The sequence below is a fragment of the Oncorhynchus tshawytscha genome, linkage group LG24, assembly GCF_018296145.1.
Source record: "Oncorhynchus tshawytscha isolate Ot180627B linkage group LG24, Otsh_v2.0, whole genome shotgun sequence".
Taxonomy (NCBI): Eukaryota; Metazoa; Chordata; class Actinopteri; order Salmoniformes; family Salmonidae; genus Oncorhynchus; species Oncorhynchus tshawytscha.
In genome coordinates, this window is record NC_056452.1 from 24,605,618 (window position 1) to 24,625,243 (window position 19,626).

The window sequence follows — 19,626 nt, forward strand, 5'->3', positions numbered from 1 at the left end:
CTCTCTCTCTTGTGGATCTCTCTCTCTCTCTCTCTCTTGTGGATCTCTCCTTTTGAGCTGTGGGTAGCTCTGTTGTCTAAACCTGTGGCATGAATGATAAACGATCTCAGCAAGAAAAGCATACCAATGCTTTATTCATTTGTTTGACTACAATAAAGACATAAACAATATGGTTTCAGTTAGTTTCAGTAACTCTGAGTCCAGTGACAGTTCTGTGCCAGTCTCCCCTCTACCACTAGTGCAATGACGTGGTCTGTCATTCTGTGTGTCAACAATTACTTATTTTATATGTGTTGCTGTGAGTGAGGGCAGAGAGTGTGTGAGGTCTCTGTATAAAAGCAGTGGTCAGACCTCCAGGAGACTCCAGAAAGAGGCTGAATCTCTCTCTGTCCCCCAGATGGAGTTACTCGATCCTGGGGAGTCATTGGAGGACAACCTGCTAAGAGTACGGAAGTCAACGGTGGGCCGCACCCACTCCCTACCCAATGACAGCTATATGTTCCTGTCTCTGGAGCCCTTTGGGTCCCCAGGAGCCAGCCTGGCCCCTGGTTTAGCCTCACAGACACAGACACAGACTACAGGACCACAGCACATACAGACCATCAACAAGGCCCTGTCAGGTACAGTACAGACAATCCCTCTACACACTGACACTGTTCACACACGCACACACACACACAGGCACGCACACACACACACACACACACACACACACAGGCACGCACACACACACACACACACACACGCACGCACGCACGCACGCACGCACGCACGCACGCACACACACACACACACAGGCACGCGCACGCACGCACGCACGCACGCACACACACACACACACACACACACACACACACACACACACACACACACAGGCACGCACACACCAGACAGGTCACTCGACATCCAAGACGATATTCGATGGCCGACCAGGTCCCAGGACTTTCGGGAGAAGACATCAAAACTGGCCACTAGGGGCAACGTCGAGTGCTCTAACCATCAGGTAGGGTTGTGGTTGGTCAGGGCGAATGGGGATGGTAGATGGGAGTACTTTAAGAGCTCCCGTCGAGTGTCCAATCCCAGGGTTCAATCCCAGGGTTCAATCCCAGGGTTCAATCCCAGCGTTCAATCCCAGGGTTCAATCCCAGCATTCAATCTCAGTGCCACACTTTCATCATTTGACCCTATCCCAAACTTTAACCCTTACCTCAATCATTCTGAATAACAGCCTAAACTTTACCATTGTTTATCACCCCCCCCCTCCACACACAGACAAATGTTGGAAATTGAAGTCAGACAGTGAGACCTTGTTGCATGCACACATGTACACTCACTCACTCACTCACACCCTCACTCTACTCAGAATGCTTTCCCCTCAATAAAAGTGTTCAGGAAAACCAAAAGTAATTTCCTGAACAGTAGGACCTGTAGCCAACTTTACCCACACATACTGTTTTGAAAATTACTTTGTATTTTTGTGTGTAAAGTACTATCTGTGTTGTTTGTGTTTCCTCAGGCTCATGTACCTCGCTACGGACCCAACCAGACGACAGACCCAGCAGTCCTCACAGCCTTTCACACTCCCAGATTATACACACACTCAGCCTTTCACACTCCCAGAGTATACACACACTCCCAGAGTATACACACACTCGGCCTTTCACACTCCCAGAGTATACACACACTCCCAGAGTATACACAAACTCAGCCTTTCACACTCCCAGAGTATACACACACTCCCAGAGTATACACACACTTCCAGAGTATACACGCACTTCCAGAGTATACACACACTCCCAGAGTATACACACACTCCCAGAGTATACACACACTCAGCCGCACGCTCCGCAGACAGGTGAGCCACACACACACACACACACACACACACACACACACACACACAGCCACACACGGCCACACACACACACACACAGCCACACACACACACACACAGCCACACAGCCACACAGCCACACAAACACACAGCCACACACAGCCACACACAGCCACACACACACACACAGCCACACACACACACACAGCCACACACACACACACACACACAGCCACACACACACACAGCCACACAGCCACACAAACACACAGTCACACAAACACACAGCCACACAAACACACAGCCACACACAGCCACACACAGCCACACAGCCACACACAAACACACAGTCACACAGCCACACACACACACAGCCACACACAGCCACACACAGTCACACACAGCCACACACAGTCACACAAACACACAGTCACACAAACACACAGCCACACAAACACACAGCCACACACAGCCACACACAGCCACACAAACACACACACAGCCACACACACACACACACAGCCACACAGCCACACAAACACACAGCCACACACAGCCACACACACACACACACAGCCACACACACACACACACACAGCCACACACACACACACACACAGCCACACACACACACAGCCACACAGCCACACAGCCACACAAACACACAGTCACACAAACACACAGCCACACAAACACACAGCCACACACAGCCACACACAGCCACACACAGCCACACAGCCACACAAACACACAGTCACACAGCCACACACACACACAGCCACACACAGCCACACACAGTCACACACAGCCACACACAGTCACACAAACACACAGTCACACAAACACACAGCCACACAAACACACAGCCACACACAGCCACACAAACACACAGTCACACAGCCACACACAGCCACACAAACACACAGTCACACAAACACACAGTCACACAAACACACAGCCACACAAACACACAGCCACACACAGCCACACACAGCCACACAGTCACACAAACACACAGTCACACAAACACACAGCCACACAAACACGCAGCCACACAGCCACACACAGCCACACAAACACACAGCCACACAAACACACAGTCACACAGCCACACACAGCCACACACAGCCACACAAACACACACACAGCCACACAAACACACACACAGCCACACAAACACAAAGCCACACAAACACACAGCCACACACCAGAGGTATCAAATGTGTTCTACCAGAAATTACTTCATTGTCTTGTTCTTCTCATTTTTCTACTATGATGTTATGTTCATCCTAAACTGTCCTGTCCATCCTGGTCTTCCTGTCCTTCCTCTCTGTTCTTCCTGTTCTTCATGTCCTTCCTCTCTGTTCTTCCTGTCCTTCCTCTCTGTTCTTCCTGTCCTTCCTCTCTGTTCTTCCTGTTTTTCCTGTCCTTCCTCTCTGTTCTTCCTGTCCTTCCTCTCTGTTCTTCCTGTTCTTCCTGTCCTTCCTCTCTGTTCTTCCTGTCCTTCCTCTCTGTTCTTCCTGTTCTTCCTGTCCTTCCTCTCTGTTCTTCCTGTTCTTCCTGTCCTTCCTCTCTGTTCTTCCTGTCCTTCCTCTCTGTTTTTCCTGTTCTTCCTGTCCTTCCTCTCTGTTCTTCCTGTCCTTCATCCCTGTTCTTCCTGCCCTTCCTCTCTGTTCTTCCTGTCCTTCATCCCTGTTCTTCCTGCCCTTCCTCTCTGTTCTTCCTGTCCTTCCTCTCTGTTCTTCCTGTCCTTCCTCTCTGTTCTTCCTGTTCTTCCTGTCCTTCCTCTCTGTTCTTCCTGTCCTTCATCCCTGTTCTTCCTGCCCTTCCTCTCTGTTCTTCCTGTCCTTCCTCTCTGTTCTTCCTGTCCTTCATCCCTGTTCTTCCTGTCCTTCCTCTCTGTTCTTCCTGTCCTTCCTCTCTGTTCTTCCTGTCCTTCCTCTCTGTTCTTCCTGTCCTTCCTCTCTGTTCTTCCTGTCCTTCCTCTCTGTTCTTCCTGTTCTTCCTGTCCTTCCTCTCTGTCCTTCCTGTCCTTCCTTCCTGTTCTTCCTGTTCTTCCTCTCTGTTCTTCCTGTTCTTCCTGTCCTTCCTCTCTGTTCTTCCTGTCCTTCCTCTCTGTTCTTCCTGTTCTTCCTGTCCTTCCTCTCTGTTCTTCCTGTTCTTCCTGTCCTTCCTCTCTGTCCTTCCTGTCCTTCCTTCCTGTTCTTCCTCTCTGTTCTTCCTGTTTTTCCTGTCCTTCCTCTCTGTTCTTCCTGTTCTTCCTGTCCTTCCTCTCTGTTCTTCCTGTTCTTCCTGTCCTTCCTCTCTGTCCTTCCTGTCCTTCCTTCCTGTTCTTCCTGTTCTTCCTTCCTGTTCTTCCTGTCCTTCCTCTCTGTTCTTCCTGTTCTTCCTGTCCTTCCTCTCTGTTCTTCCTGTTCTTCCTGTCCTTCCTCTCTGTCCTTCCTGTCCTTCCTCTCTGTCCTTCCTGTCCTTCCTTCCTGTTCTTCCTGTTCTTCCTCTCTGTTCTTCCTGTCCTTCCTCTCTGTTCTTCCTGTCCTTCCTTCCTGTTCTTCCTGTCCTTCCTCCCTGTTCTTCCTGTCCTTCATCCCTGTTCTTCCTGTCCTTCCTGTCCTTCCTCTCTGTTCTTCCTGTCCTTCCTCTCTGTTCTTCCTGTCCTTCCTCTCTGTTCTTCCTGTCCTTCCTCTCTGTTCTTCCTGTCCTTCCTCTCTGTTCTTCCTGTCCTTCCTCTCTGTTCTTCCTGTCCTTCCTGTCCTTCCTCTCTGTTCTTCCTGTCCTTCCTCTCTGTTCTGCTAGCTCTCTTTGTGCTCTTAATGCTGTCCATCTTCTCTCCTCCCTCTGACTCCCTTCTTCCTCTCTGTTCTCTGTGTAACGATGGTCTCCATCCCTCCTCCCTCACAATGCTCTTGATCTTCTGTCCATCTCTCTGTCCGTCCTGTCCTGCATCTGTTCTGTATCTGTTACTAACAGAGTGTAGTTTAGTAACCGTCAGACGCAGAACTACTGCTGAAAAACATGCACACTTCACTAACTCCTGACCTGCTATCACTGATATACTGAGCATCCCTATTCCCTACACAACCCCCAACACAAACACACACCCCTTTCCTCTGACCTCTCCTCCTCTCCTGCTTCCTCCCACCATTCATTGTTTGTCTGTCTGTCTGCCTGCCTGCCTGTCTTCTAACCATCTGCCTCACACAATGAATTTCACCGGTGGCAGGTAGTGTTGAACATAGTTTTGGAATGGCTAGACTGTGTTAATTCTCATGGAAATAGGGGGCTATATTATTTATGAACCCCTCTAAGGTCATATGATCTACCTACTGATATCTTTATCACGCAGTTGTTGATTGATGGAATGTACTGTATTTTTGTTTGAAATGCAGTCCCTTTGCCTATGAACGGTAGACGTTGGTCTACATATCACAATGTTGTAACTATTACACTGTTATAACTCAGGGTTTAAATCAGGACTGTCTGTTCTGTCAAGAACAATATTTGGCCGCATATTTGATATTACTGTTTTGGAACACTTGTTGGCCTTTTTGTGCAAGGTTGTGATTGTATGAGGGTGATTATGTTTATGAAATATTTACTATTGAGAAAAAGTAGTAATATCAAAGGTTTTTTTTGTGTTACCCAGTGTAACAGGAAGTGTTCCACAATCACAAATAGGTATTAATTCTAAATGTAGGTGGAGTGGCGATAGTGGCTGTGGCTTGGCAATAATATATTAGTCCACTAGATGTCACTGTTGTCACAGCTATGCTTTCTGTCAAGACTCACAAATAACAGTCGCGAAACAGTCATGTCCCGTTTGTCCCAAAACTCTCAGATAGTTTCCTTTTTCTTTTCTCTGTGCATATTTTGTCACAAAGCAACCAAGATACTGCAGAAGATAAGGAAAGAGAGCTATATGAGACTTGTGTAGTGTGTCATTGTGTTCTACTAACCTTTCCTCTCCTGTAGTACCCTCTGACCTCTGACCTCTCTGAGGAGACAAATCTGAAGGGCTGCCCGATAGTACCACCCTCTAAAGGTTCAATAGATTTTAGTCGTTGGGTGTTAGCTGACTGGGTTAACAGAGGGGTATTGTCGGTATGGAACACGATACCCAACAACCTTAGAGCAGGGTTCCCCAACTGGCCCCCTTTGGGACGAATTGGGTGGTTTTATTGTTCCACCCATAGAATTTTTATTTATTTATAATAATGTTATAATAATGTTATAAACACCAGGAAATCAGCTCCAAGTGATTGAATTTAAGAAATCTGTTCCCAAGTTCTTCCACGCATAATAGAGACATGTACAAATGTAAGCAAGGTTTGCAATTATTATGTTTTAGTCAAACATTCAACCTGTCTGGGCTTCTTGTGGTCAATTTTCAGTCAACAAATGTATTTGTAATTATGTTCCGACCCCGTGAACATCCACTGAAGACAACATTAGCTAGTGTAAGTTCTAGGGGTCGATTTGGGATTGGGCCTACGACATTGGGCAACCATGGTTTTACCCAGTGCCCTAGCTGAGACAAACAGTACCCTACAACTGCTGCTACTGTGAAACATGTGCTGTCACTCAATCTCTTTATGATACAGATACTACTGACACATATCTGAATCTGAAATAGTTCTCTTGTGCAATAAACATACAGCAATACACTTAATAGTTGACCTATAAGTTCAATGTATTGTAGTTGCAACATTGCCTCTGTATCACAACGAGGCATTGTTGGTATTGGGACCATGCTGGTCTAATAGTAAACTTTGACCTTCACGGCTATTGGCCATCCTCACTCAGTCACCCCACACTAACCTGTCTCCCCCTTCTCACCCCCTTATGTCCCCCTAAACCCTCATCCCTTCTCTCACTCTCAACTCCTCACTTCCTCACCCCTCTCCATGTCCATCTTTCCCTCTCATCTTCCACCTTTCTCCCTTCTATCAAACTCTCACTTACTTCCTGCCTCCCTTTCCCCCTCCCTCTGCCAGGTATCTAATGACTCCCAGGAGGTCCTGTGTTCTGATGGAGGTGAGGAGGTAGTCCTCCATGTTGCTTCCCTCTCCTCCTCCTCTTCCTTGCCCTCCCATCTTCATCAGCAGCCTGCTCTCCAGTTGGTCCCTGCCACCCCAGGGGCATCCCCTCAACCGTCGCGCCCCAGGAGTGTCCACACCGAGCACCCCTCTTCCCACTCCTTACCCCCTCCTCCCCTTCCTCCCACTCGCCCCTGGAGACAGGAAGAGGCCTCGGCTGATCAGGAAGTGTCGCTCATCACCAGGGCGGGGCTGGCGGGGATTGACGATGTCATCGGGGTTGGACTGGGGTCAGAGGACGGAGGTCTCGAGGGCAGTTACAAAGGTTACTGGGTTGGTCGTGGTGGGGGGCAGTTGAAGAGGTTCCACAGTGCTGACACCCAGGGGCGGAGCGTCCTTGCGCCCCGGTCACGCCCCCTGCCCTGGTTGGACGATCCTCATCGCCACTCAGTGGAGGTGTGTTCGTCTGTAGAGTCCAGCCCCCAGCGCAGCACCACATCCTCAGGGTTCGTCTCCCGAGCAGACAGCCTCCAGATGCATTCCCAGACCACCACCCTGCCCTCTCCCGGACGCAAGAAAAAAATGAGCCCCCCGTGTATCTCCGTAGACCCCCCGATGGACTGGAGCCCCAGTCCGGCCTCCACCCTGCCCGGGGGGGCCGGGATACCTCCTGTCTAAGGAGACGGGCACCCTCCAGTGATTCCAAGGACTCCTTTGACCTGGGGGTAGGGGAGGTTCTGGGGCTTGGGCTGTGCCAGGAGGGAGGTGGGTCCAACCCCAAGCTGTTGACTCTGCTGAGCTTCTCCTTCGAGAAAACAAGCTCTGAGCACTGAACACTGACACAAACACTGATGTAAACACAAACACTTATGTACACACACACAGAAAGGAACAATACACACATGCACATAGGCAAACAGCCACACATCCAAACACACGATGCACTTGGTATCTGTGATGATGGTAGTCCTAGTAATAATGCCGTAGAGAGTAAATATGGTAAAACTACAACAAAGCGGTTAAATCAACCTTGTTTTTTTTTTGAAGATCAGTGCGGTGCAGTCGTAGTTGAACCAATTCCTTGTCTTTCCAAAACAACAAGAACGCAACAATAACACAGCATAAACAGTGAAACAAGATGACTGATTCTCTTCCACCATGAACTGCAAGCCATTGGCTGCCGATTGACCCCATGACCTCTGGAGTAATGTCACTTTGGATAGCAACCCCTGTGGCCGCTATAGGTACTGCTCGGTGTTAGTCACACGGGCAACAGTGGAGGTACAAAGCAATATGAACGTTTTTGAGACTATTTTTCTTAAATTATTGGGCCATTCGTGTTTGTACAGATGTATAATTGTTTTATTTCATTATATTTTGACTTTGGTGTACTTTTTGTGATGGGTAAACTTTATCCTCCCTGTTTGTTTCAATGTTCAAAATAATTGTTGGTTTGGTCCGTTTTGTTCTATTTTTTCACCATAGAGATATTTTGTAGCTTCCTTAATTTGCTGAAAGAAAGTGAATTATGTGCTGAGAATCATGTATTTGAAGGAATATATATATACATACATGTACAGTGCCTTCGGAGAGTATTCAGACCCCTTGACTTTTTCCACATTTTGTTACTTTACAACCTTATTCTAAAATGGATTAAATTCAAAACAACAGAAATCTCACAATTAAAATTCCTCAAACATACATGTATCTTATTGCGTTTTCAAATAGGCTTTACAGCGAAAGCACCACAAACTATTATGTAAGGTCACCACCAACTCACAGAAAAACCCTGCCATTTTTCCAGCCAAAGAGAGGAGTCACAAAAAGCACAAATAGAGATCAAATAAAATCACTAACCTTTGATGATCTTCATCAGATGACACTCATAGGACTTCATGTTACACAATACATGTATGTTTTGTTTGATAAAGTCCATATTTATATAAAAACATCTGAGTTTACATTGGCGCGTTACGTTCACTAGTTCCAAAAATATCCGGTGATATTGCAGAGAGCCACATCATTTTGCAGAAGTACTCATTATAAATGTTGATAAATACAATTGTTAGACATGGAAATATAGATATACCTCTCCTTAATGACACCGCTGTGTCAGATTTCAAAAACACTTTACCGAAAAAGCATGCAATAATCTGAGACGGCGCTCAGAAAATAAATACAATTATCCGCCATGTTGGAGTCAACAGAAATCGGAAATCACATTATAAATATTCCCTTATCTTTGACGATCTTCCTCAGAATGCACTCATAGGAATACTAGTTCCACAATAAATGCTTGATTTGTTTGATAATGTCCATTATTTATGTCCAAGTAGCTACTTTTGTTAGCGCGTTTAGTACACAAATCCAAACGCTTGTGCAGGTCCATCCGAAAAGCACCTTTCATCCAAGCTACTCAATACTGCCCCTGCAGCCATAAGAAGTTAAATAACCTTTGACAGTGATTACAGCCTCGAGTCTTGGGTATGACGCTACAAGCTTGGCACACCTGTATTTGGGGAGTTTCTCCCATTCTTCTCTGCAGATCCTCTCAAGCTCTGTCAGGTTGGACGGGGAGCGTTGCTACACAGCTATTTTCAGGACTCTCCAGAGATGTTCGATGGGGATCTGGCTGGGCCAGTGAAGGACATTCAGACACTTGTCCCGAAGCCAATCTGCGTTGTTTTGGCTGTGTGCTTAGGGTTGTTGTCCTGTTGGAAGGTTAACCTTACTCCCCAGTCTGAGGTCTTGAGTGCTCTGGAGCAGATTTTTATCAAGGACCTCTCTGTACCTTGCTCCGTTCACCTTTGCATCAATCCTGACTTGTCTCGCAGTCTCCCAGTCCCTGCCGCTGAAAAACATCCCCACAGCATGATGCTGCCACCACCATAGGGATGAGTTACCTCCAGACGTAACACTTGGCATTCAGGCCAAATAGTTCATCTTGGTTTCATCAGACCAGAGAATCTTGTTTCTGGTGGTCTGAGAGACTTTAGGTGCCTTTTGGTAAACTCCAGGTAGGCTGTCATGTGCCTTTTACTGAGGAGTGGCATACGTCTGCCCACTAACATAACAGCTGATTGGTGGAGTGCTGCAGAGATGGTTGTCCTTCTAGAAGGTTCTCGCCTCTCTACAGATGAACTCTAGAGCTCTGTCAGAGTGACCATCGGGTTCTTGGTCACCTCCTTGACCAAGGCCCTTCTCCCCCTATTGCTCAGTTTGGCCGGGCGGCCAGCTCTAGGAAGAGTCTTGGTGGTTCCAAACTTCTTCCATTTAAGAATGATGGAAGCCACTGTGTTCTTGGGGACCTTCAATGGTGCAGAAATGTTTTGGTAACCTTCCCCAGATCTGTGCCTAGACACAGTCCTGTCTCGAAGCTCTACGGACAATTCCTTCAACCTCATGGCTTGGTTTTTGCTCTGACATGCACTGTCAACTGTGGGATCTAATATAGACAGGTGTGTGCCTTTCCAAATCATGTCCAATCAATTGAAAATACCACAGGTGGACTCTATCAAGTTGTAGAAACATCTCAAGGATGATCAATGGAAACAGGAGGCACCTGAGCTCAATTTCGAATCTCATAGCAAAGGGTCTGAATATATTTCAGTTTTTTTATATTTAATACAAAAAATGACTCTAAAAACCTGTTATCGCTTTGTCATTATGGGGTATTGTGTGTAGATTGCTGAGGATTTATATTTAGTTAGTCCATTTTAGAATAAGTCTGTAACGCAACAAAATGTGAAAAATGTGAAGGGTCTGAATACTTCCCGAAGACACTGTATACACAGTACTAGTCAAAAGTTACTACTCCTTCAAGGGTTTTTATTTGTACTATTTTCTGCATTTTAGAATAACAGTGAAGACATCAAAACTATGAAATAACACATGGAATCATGTCGTAACCAAAAAGTGTTAAACTAATCTTCTATGTAGCCACCCTTTGCCTTGATGACAGCCTTGCACACTCTTAGCATTCTCTCAACCAGCTTCATGAAGAATGCTATTCCAACAGTCTTGAAGGAGTTCCCACATATGCTGAGCACCTGTTAGCTGCTTTTCCTTCACTCTGCCGTCCAACTCATCCCAAACCACCTCAAATTAGTTTGAGGTCAAATAGCTGTTACACAGCCTGGAGGTGTGTTGGGTCATTGTCCTGTTGAAAAACAAATGATGATAGTCCCACTAAGCGCAAACCAGATGGGATGGCGTATTGCTGCAGAATGCTGTGGTAGCCATGCTGCTTAAGTGTCCTTGAATTCTAAATAAATCACAGACAGTGTCACCAGCAAAACACCCCACACCATCACACCTCCTCTTCCATGCTTCACGTTGGGAACCACACATGCATCAATCATCTATTCACCTACTCCGCATCTCACAAAGACACTGCGGTTGGAAACAAACATCTCAATATTGGTCTCATCAGACCAATTGACAGATTTCCACCGGTTAAATGTCCATTACTCATGTTTCTTGGCCCAAGCAAGTCTCTTCTGATAATTGGTGTCCTTTAGTAGTGGTTTCTTTGCAGCAATTCGACCATGAAGTCCCGATTCACGCAGTCTGCTCTGAACAGTTGATGTTGAGTTGTGTCTGTTACTTGAAGTCTGTGAAGCATTTTTTGGGATGCTTTTTCTGAGGCTGGTAACTCATATGATCTTCTCCTCTGCAGCAGAGGTAATTATGGGTCTTAATTTCCTGTGGCAGTTCTCATGAGAGCCAGTTTCGTCATAGCGCTTGACGGTTTTTGCGACTGCACTTGAAGAAGTACTTGAAATCTTCTGCATTGACTGGCCTTCTTGTCTTAAAACCTGTTAGAGATTCTGGTACCCATTTGGGAACCAACGTAAACTGGGACGTGGCGCATGGAACGCAAAAATATTCTTAGAAATATTTAACCTCCACACATTAACAAGTCCAATAGCTCAAATGAAAGATAAACACCTTGTTCATCTAGCCAGCAAGTCAGATTTCTAAAATGTTTTACAGCGAAAACATAGCACATATTTATGTCACCACCACCACCAAAGACACAGCTAATTTGAATTAGCCACGTTGAACAAAATATGCAATCAACAACCGCAGGATTAAAAGAAAAATAATTCACTAACCTTTTGAAAATCTTCATCAGATGACAGTAATAGGACATGTTACACAGTACATTTATGTTTTTTCAATAATATGCAATTTATATCCATAAATCTCTGTTTACAATGACGCCATGTTCAAAAAAATGCTACTCAGATGTCCGGAGAAATGATGATATCTGCCGGAGCTAACGTCAGATAACAAGCAATACACATCATAAACTTTGACTAAATATACATGTTCTACATATAGTTAGAAAGATACACTTCTTCTTAGTGCAACCGCTGTGTTTATTTTTAACGTTACAGAATTCGTTCACTATGTAATAATATGAGACGGCGCTCAGAAATTAGCATTATGTCTCCTCTATCTCGGAGTCCACAGAAACCCATAATGAACACATAAATATTCCCTTACCTTTGATGTTCTTCGATCAGAAGTCGTGGAAGAAGTTATACTTACCAAAAACTGCGTTTGGTTTTCAAGTCTGTGTCTTTAGGTTATCAAACACGACAAATTCCGGTCGAAATGCAGGCAAAATTCTAGTGGATGCGCATCAAAACTTCAAAATTACATATTATATGTCGACTAAACTGGTCAAACTAAGTGCCGAATCGAGCTTTAGCATGTTTTTAACATAGAAAACAATCCTTAGCGTGAACAGACAAACCTACACCGTTTGGTGAATCTTGGAACAAAGGGAGCTCCTGACCCGACGTGCGCATGAAAGTGCATGTATTTTCGTGTGACCCGGAGGTTTCAGCCCGCCAAAACTCGAGGGAGCGGGCGATTCTCACAATGAGAGGCCCCACTGAAAGAGGACATCGGATGAAGAGATAGGAACTGTTCCCAGACCTGTAGCTGGTTGGGAAGGGTGGGGGCGATGACGTCAAAGTTGGCCCAACTTTTCTGTTGTCAAGAGAGAGTTTGGGAGAATGGATGCCCTGAGAGTTCTGCTTTACATAGAGATATAATTTGAACGGTTTTAGAAGCTTTAGAGTGTTTTCTATTCAATAATTATTATTATATGCATATATTAGCAATTTTTGACAGATTTTTTTTCTGTTTACTATGGGCATGCAACTCCTCCAAAGGGGGCGGTAGTCAGCCCTATCCTTAACAGGTTTTAAAGTAATGATGGACTTTCATTTCTGTTTGCTTAATTGAGCTGTTCTTGCCCTAATATGGACGTGTTCTTTTACCAAATAGGGATATCTTCTGTATACCACCCTACCTTGTCACAACACAACTGATTCAGAAGGAAAGACATTTCACAAATGAACTTTTAACAAGTCAAACATGCTAATTGAAATGCATTCCAGGTGACTACCTCATGAAGCTGGTTGAGAGAATTCCAAGAGTTTAAAAGAAAAATAATATTTATTTAACCAGGCAAGTCAGTTAAGAACAAATTCTTATTTTCAATGACGGCCTAGGAACAGTGGGTTAACTGCCTGTTCAGGGGCAGAACGACAGATTTGTACCTTGTCAGCTCGGGGGTTTGAACTTGCTACCTTCCGGTTACTAGTCCAACGCTCTAACCACTAGGCTACCCTGCCGCCCCGAGTGTGCAAAGCTGTCATCAAGTCAACGGGTGGCTACTTTGAAAAATCTCAAATATGAAATAGATTTTGAGATTTGATTAACACTTGTTTGGTTACTACATTCCAAATGTGTTATTTCATAGTTTTAATGTCTTGACCCTTGTTCTACAATGTATAAAATAGTACAACTAAAGAAAACCCTGGAATGAGTAGGTGTGTCCACATTTTCGACTTGTACTGTGCACTAACAAATCATTCAACTGAGCTTGGATTTTTAGCACAAGATGGGGACTTTGAATGTAAGCAACATAATGGGAAAAGTCAACGTGATGGTATTTACCCGATAACTTTAACAAACATGAAGAATTTACAAAAGTGTTTAAAGTTTTTTACTGACAAACTCCCATGAGATGCATCATCTTATTTTCAAGGCTGTCACAAAAACACTTAATACAGTACAGTAATACTCAATCCAACAAAGATTTATTCAACACGACCCTGGGAATCCGTTATTTCATCTTGAAGAATCTTGATATAGTCTGTGTGACACACATCATTTCTACGCCAGTGAAACCAGTCCATAGTCAAGTGTGTACCTCTGAGGTGAGTATTTTGCAGCCACACGTTCTAAGTGTTTCCCCTAGACAGCAGAGATGTGCTCAGTCTCACATCTGAATTCTCCCTGAATGAAAGAAACACTCACATCACTGTCCAGCTCTGTGCCACTGTACATGTGTAGTCATGTTGTAACCCTGGCATTGTGTGATCCACCCAGGCAGGCCCATCTCTGAGTCATCCAGCCCCAGGCCTGTGGTGTCTGTCTCCAGACCTGCTGCTGTATCAAAGTCCTGGGAGACAACTCATATCTGATAACCCCTTCTGGCTAAGCATTTTACTTTCTTCTCCTAAATCACTGGAATTCACACAGAGAGATGCAAAGGTTCTTGTGTTTGATTGAATGGTGGAGGGAAGTGTCCAAGTTAGTGATCACATTCTCTCTTCCTCGGTCTCTCTCTGTCTTCCTCAGTATCTCTCTGTCTTCCTCGGTCTCTCTCTCTCTCCCTCAATCTCTCTGTCTTCCTCGGTCTGTCTCTGTCTTCCCAGTCTCTCTCTCTCTCCCTCAATCTCTCTGTCTTCCTCGGTCTGTCTCTGTCTTCCTCGGTCTCTCTCTCTCTCCCTCAATCTCTCTGTCTTCCTCGGTCTGTCTCTGTCTTCCCAGTCTCTCTCTGCCTTCCTCAGTCTCTACTTGTCTTCCCAGTCTCTCTGTCTTCCCAGTCTCTCTCTGTCGTCCTCGGTCTCTCTCTGTCATCCTCGGTCTCTCTCTGTCGTCCTCGGTCTCTCTCTGTCGTCCTCAGTCTCTCTCTGTCTTCCTCAGTCTCTCTCTCTCTCAATCTCTCTGTCTTCCTCAGTCTCTCTCTCTCTCCCTCAATCTCTCTGTCTCCCTCAGTTTCTCTCGGTCTTCCTCAGTCTCTCTCTGTCTTCCTCGGTCTGTCTCTGTCTTCCTCGGTCTCTCTCTTTCGTCCTCAGTCTCTCTCTGTCTCCCTCAGTCTCTCTCTGTCACCCTCAGTCTCTCTCTGTCTCCCTCAGTCTCTCTCTCTCCCTCAATCTCTGTCTTCTTCAGTCTCTCTCTGTCTTCCCAGTCTCTCTCTGTCTTCTGTCTTCCTTCGGTCTCTCTCTGTCTTCCTCGGTCTCTCTGTCTTCCTCGGTCTCTCTTTGTCTTCCTCGGTCTCTCTCTGTCTCCCTCAATCTCTGTCTGTCTTCCTCAGTCTCTCTCTGTCTTCCTCAGTCTCTCTCGGTCTTCCTCAGTTTCTCTCTGTCTCCGTCAGTCTCTCTCTGTCTCCCTCAGTCTCTCTCTCTCTCCCTCAATCTCTCTGTCTTCCTCAGTCTATCTGTCTTCCTCGGTCTCTCTCTCTGTCTTCCTCGGTCTCTCTCTGTCTTCCTCTGTCTCTCTCTGTCTTCCTCGGTCTCTCTCTCTCCCTCAATCTGTCTGTCTTCCTCAGTCTCTCTCTCTGTCTTCCGTGTTCTCTCTCTGTCTTCCTCGGTCTCTCTCTGTCTTCCTCGGTCTCTCTCTCTCTCTCCCTCAATCTCTCTGTCTTCCTCGGTCTCTCTCTGTCTTCCTCGGTCTCTCTCTTTCGTCCTCAGTCTCTCTCTGTCTCCCTCAGTCTCTCTCTGTCACCCTCAGTCTCTCTCTGTCTCCCTCAGTCTCTCTCTCTCCCTCAATCTCTGTCTTCTTCAGTCTCTCTCTGTCTTCCCAGTCTCTCTCTGTCTTCCTCGGTCTCTCTCTGTCTTCCTCGGTCTCTCTCTGTCTTCCTCGGTCTCTCTGTCTTCCTCGGTCTCTCTTTGTCTTCCTCGGTCTCTCTCTGTCTCCCTCAATCTCTGTCTGTCTTCCTCAGTCTCTCTCTGTCTTCCTCAGTCTCTCTCGGTCTTCCTCAGTTTCTCTCTGTCTCCGTCAGTCTCTCTCTGTCTCCCTCAGTCTCTCTCTCTCTCCCTCAATCTCTCTGTCTTCCTCAGTCTATCTGTCTTCCTCGGTCTCTCTCTGTCTTCCTCGGTCTCTCTCTGTCTTCCTCTGTCTCTCTCTGTCTTCCTCGGTCTCTCTCTCTCCCTCAATCTGTCTGTCTTCCTCAGTCTCTCTCTCTGTCTTCCGTGTTCTCTCTCTGTCTTCCTCGGTCTCTCTCTGTCTTCCTCGGTCTCTCTCTCTCTCTCCCTCAATCTCTCTGTCTTCCTCGGTCTCTCTCTGTCTTCCTCGGTCTCTCTCTGTCTTCCTCGGTCTCTCTCTGTCTTCCTTGGTCTCTCTCTGTCTTCCTCGGTCTCTCTCTGTCTTCCTCGGTCTCTCTCTGTCTTCCTCGGTCTCTCTCTGTCTTCCTCGGTCTCACTCTGTCTTCCCCGGTCTCTCTCTCTCTCTCCCTCAATCCCTCTGTCTTCCTCGGTCTCTCTCTGTCTTCCTCGGTCTCTCTCTGTCATCCTTGGTCTCTCTCTGTCTTCCTTGGTCTCTCTCTGTCTTCCTCGGTCTCTCTCTGTCTTCCTCGGTCTCTCTCTGTCTTCCTCGGTCTCTCTCTCTCCCCTCAATCCCTCTGTCTTCCTCGGTCTCTCTCTGTCTTCCTCGGTCTCTCTCTGTCATCCTTGGTGTCTCTCTGTCTTCCTCGGTCTCTCTCTGTCTTTCTCGGTCTCTCTCTCTCTCCCTCAATCCCTCTGTCTTCCTTAGTCTCTCTCTGTCTTCCTCGGTCTCTCTCTCTCTCTCCCTCAATCTCCCTCTGTCTTCCTCGGTCTCTCTCTCTCTCCCTCAATCACTCTCTCTCTCCGTCGGTCTCTCTCTGTCTCCCTCGGTTTCTCCCTCGGTCTCTCTGTCTCCCTCGGTTTCTCCCTCGGTCTCTCAATTTAATTTTAATTTATTAGCATGAGTAACAAGTTTACAAAATACTTGCCAAAGCAAGTAGAAAAGACAATAAACAAAAAGAGAAATGAACAAGGGAAATAAACAATTATAAATTAACAGTAAACATTACACTCAGAAAAGTTTTTAAATAATATCAATAATATCAATATTTCCAATGTTATATTATTGGCTATGTACACTGTTGTAATATTTTGCAAAAGTTATGAAAGGGAAATAAATAAACAGATAAATATAGATTTTATTTACAATTATGTTTGTGCTCCACCAGTTGCTCTTTCCTTGTGACAACAGGTCTCAAATCTTGCTGCTGTGACGGCACACTGTGGTATTTCATCCAATAGATATGGGAGTTTATCAAGATTGGATTTGTTTACAAATTCTTTGTGGGTCTGTGGAATCTGAGGGAAATATATGTCTCTAATATGGTCATACATTAGACAGGAAGTTAGAAAGTGCATCTTGGTTTCCACCTCATTTTGCGTCTTCTCTTGAAGACAGGCTATGCTGATGGCGATCTCACTCAATAGCAAGGCTGTGCTCACTGAGTCTGTACATAGTCAACGTTTTCCTTAATTTTTGGTCCGTCACAGTGGTCAGGTATTCTGCCACTGTGTACTCTCTGTTTAGGGCCAAATAACATACCTGTTTGCCTAGTTTTTTGTTGTTGATTCTTTCCAATGTTTCAAATAATGTTATTTTTGTTTTCTCATTTGGTTGGGTCTAACTGTGTTGCTGTCCAGGGGCTCTGTGGTGTCTGGCTCTGTGGGGTCAGTCCCTGTACCAGCTGGCTGAGGGGACTTTTCTCCAGGTTCACCTCTCTTTAGGTGCGGGTTTTGTTATGGAAGGTTTGGGCTTTGCTTTCCTTTAGGTGGTCATGGAATTTAATGGCTCCTTTCTGAATTTTGATAATTAGCGAGAATTATCCTATTTCTGCTCCGAAAGCATTATTTGGTGGTTTACGTTGTACACAGAGGATGCTTTTGCATAATTCTGCATGCAGTCTCAAATTGATGTTTGTCCCATGTAGTGAATTCTTGGTTGGTGAGCGGACCCCAGACCTCACAACCATGAAGGGCAATGTGTTCTAAAACTGATTCAAGTATTGTTAGCCAGATCCCAATTGTGTCTCAAATTTGAAGCTCCTTTTGATGGTATAGCAGGTTCTTCTTACCTTGTCGCTCAGATCATTCACAGCTTTGTGGAAGTTACCTGTGGTGCTGATGTTTAGGCCTAGGTAGGTATTGTTTTTTGTGTGCTCTACGGCAACAGTGTCTAGTTGTAATTTGTATTTATTGTCCTGGAAACTTGACCTTATTTGTAATGCCATGATATGCCAAGTCTGACAGAATCTGTGCCGGAGATCTAGGTGCTGCTGTAGGCCCTCCTTGGTTGGGGACAGAAGCACCAGATCATCTGCAAACAGTAAACATTTGACTTAAGATTTTAGTAGGGTGAGGCTGGGTGCTGTAGACTGTTCTAGTGCCCTCGCCAATTAATTGATATACATGTTGGAGGTCAAGCTGCATCCCTGTCTCTAACCACACACTTGTTTTGTGTGTACATTCGTTTTATAATGTTGTATGTTTTCCTCCCAACACCAGCCTCCTTCAATTTAGATAGGAGACCCTCATGCCAAATTGAGTCAAAAGCTTTTTTTTTTATCAACAAAGCATGAGAAGACTTTGCTTTTGTTTGTTTGTGCAGGGTGAATACGTGGTCTGTCGTATGGTAATTTTGTTAAAAGACAATTTGACGTTTGCTCAGTATATTGTTTTCACTGAGGAAATGTACAATTCTGCTGTTAATGATAATGCAGAGGATGGTCCAAAGGTTGCTGTTGATGCATGTCCCACGGTAGTTATTGGAGTCAAATTTGTCTCTCCGCTTTTGTGGATTGTTTTGATCAGTCATTGGTTCCAAGTATTGGGGAAGATGCCAGAGCTGAGGATGATGTTAAAGTGTAGCCAATTGTAATTCGTGGTCTTTATATTTGATCATTTAATTTAGGATACCATCAACACCACAGAGCTTTTTTGTTGAAAGGTTTGTATTTTGTCCTCTACTTCTTTCAATGTAATTTGTGAATCCAGTGGGTAGTCTTTAGTTCAGGTAGTCTTTAATAGCTGACTCTAAGATGTTTTTATTGACCATAAATATATTTTTGCTGTTTTTTAGGGCCAAAGAGATTGGAGATGTGCTTTATCCTTCGTCTTCTTGCATCTCCATTTTGGATAGACAGTGTAGCTCATAGTAGTTGTTGTTTGCTTAGTGTTTTCCAATATTCCCAGAAGTGGTTAGATTCTATGGATTCTTCAATTACATTCAGCTGATCTCTGACGTGCTGTTCTTCATTTTCTTCTGTAGTGTATAACTGTTTTAGTGATTGTTGTTACGTTTGTTAGGTTATCCACTTTACACTTTTGGATTTGATAGGGAAGCTGAGAGGTCAAATACACTACTTAGGCTTTCTACTGCCAAGTTTACACCTTCGCTATTGTAGTGAAATGTTTTGTCCAGGAAGTTGTCTAAAAGGGATGGAATTTGATGTTGGGTAATTGTATTTTTGTTTGTTTCTTTCGATCTATAGTATTTCTTAATTGTATTCAGTTAATTTGGCTTTCATGCCTCAGGATTGAGAATTGCTCTGTTCAAGTAGAGTGGGATTTTGCTGTGATCCGATAGGGGTGTCAGTGGGTTGACTGTGAACGCTTTGAGAGACTCTAGGTT

General features: G+C 45.2%; 1 pseudogene; it reads left to right on the forward strand.

The window, feature by feature from the left end:
• Positions 1-8,478, forward strand: part of LOC112242036 — a 102,764-nt pseudogene extending 94,286 nt beyond the window's left edge.
• Positions 8,479-19,626: the final 11,148 nt, after the last annotated feature.